Raw genomic sequence first — 1620 nt, 5'->3', positions numbered from 1 at the left:
GTCTCAACCTCCCAAGTAGCTGGGACTATAGGCACCTGCCACCGTGCCCAGCTAGTTTTGTATTTTTAATACAGACAGGGTTTCATCATGTTGGCCAAGCTGATCTTGAACTCCTGAACTTAGGTTATCCACCCACCCCAGCCTCCCAAAGTGCTGGGATTACAGGCGTGAGCCACCATGCCTGGCTCAAAAGCTTTGTGTTTTTAAGGATGTTAGACAGGTTTGTTTTTTTTTTAAACAAAAAAGCCTTAACAATAATGTAGGAGAATAAGAGAAAGTTTTTCCAAAAAAGAGAAATGATTGTGATTATTTTATCTCATTGGAATGTTGGATAATATAGTCTGCTTTATCAATCATCAAGCACATTATAAAATTTCCATTTTAATAGGATTTGTACCTCAATTGATGTAATACAATTTTTAAAGTGAAAGCCAGCCCCGCGCCTGTCCTGGAGTGGGCGGGAACAGCAGTTGCATGGGCGGTTTTCCATGTGACAGTACAGGTCCTTCATGACACGCTGCTGTGCCATGTCTGCCCCACCCCCCACCTCCCAGTAAGAGCTCTGTCTTCCTCTTTCTATAGGAAAAGAAGGCAAGCCACCAACATCAGGATGCCCTAAGGAGGGAGCTAGAGGTGAGTGGAGGGTGTGAAGTTCCCTCGTGTCCTCTGGAGAAGGTTTCTTTGCTTCTCTTTCAGCACTTGCTTGTCTTTTCTCCCAAAGGCCCAGGTTCATACCATACGAATCCTTACGTCAGAAAACGGAACTTCAGACGGCACTCTATTACAGCCAGCATGCTGTCCAGCAGTTGCAAGGTGGGAATCCGGCACCCTGTCATCCTTCAACCTGGCACTTTGACAGGCCTTTAGGGGGAGTCCTTTGGGCCGCATCTGAATGTCTCTCATTCCAGGAGAGTCCAGAGATCTGGTGAGCCGCCTGCATGATTCATGGAAGTTTGCAGGAGAGTTAGAGCGGGCCCTCTCTCTACTGTCGCTACACAGAAAAAGAAAGCAGACAGGGTGAGTCTAGCTGCCCTGTCCCCTGGGAGCCCGGCTTCGCAGATGGAGGAGTGAGCCTAAAAGTCCCTTCTGTCGGATGGAGTGTCCTGCTCAGAAGACAGCGTGGCCATTTCTTGCTGCTTTTGTGTGTGGTGGTTAGAGGCTGACGGGGGCTGAGTCGGCTGCTGTGGGTGAGTTGGGGGGTGCTGTGGGGAGCGAGCACTGGACATAGAGCTCGCAGGCCAAGTGCCCACCCTGCCCATACTTGGCTGTGGCCTTGGCCAAGTCCTAAGTGGCGGTTAGGGTACTTGTACCATAAAGGTACAGAAGAGTAGCTTGAGTATGTTATTATTTGTGTTGAGAGAGGGAGCACATATATGTGTGTGAGTGTATGTATTATGGTAATATACATAAAACATGTTTGTAAGGATCATGAAAAACTCAGGAGAGAGGAACAGTGTTGGGGGGAGATATTTCCCTTCTGTACTTTCTGAGTTTTGGACTATGCGAATGTATCATCCTTTCAAAAAGTCAATAAAAGATTAATGTCCTCCTTCTTACCTGTGCCCCTGCCCCCAGCCAAACGCTGCCTCAAAAACGAACAAAAACAAAAGGAAAAGAAAG

The 1620-nt window shown here is 47.6% G+C and overlaps 1 long non-coding RNA gene across 1 annotated transcript; it reads left to right on the top strand.

Moving 5' to 3' along the window:
• The first annotated feature begins 283 nt into the window (after positions 1–283).
• On the top strand, positions 284–1620 carry LOC108524729 (uncharacterized). The gene is made up of 2 exons (XR_001884113.1): positions 284–633; positions 722–1620. It is a non-coding gene; the product is annotated as an uncharacterized LOC108524729 (long non-coding RNA).

The sequence above is a fragment of the Rhinopithecus bieti genome, unplaced genomic scaffold (assembly GCF_001698545.2).
Source record: "Rhinopithecus bieti isolate Rb0 unplaced genomic scaffold, ASM169854v2 repeat_19954, whole genome shotgun sequence".
NCBI classification, from domain to species: domain Eukaryota; kingdom Metazoa; phylum Chordata; class Mammalia; order Primates; family Cercopithecidae; genus Rhinopithecus; species Rhinopithecus bieti.
This window is presented reverse-complemented; position numbering and strand designations above follow the sequence as displayed.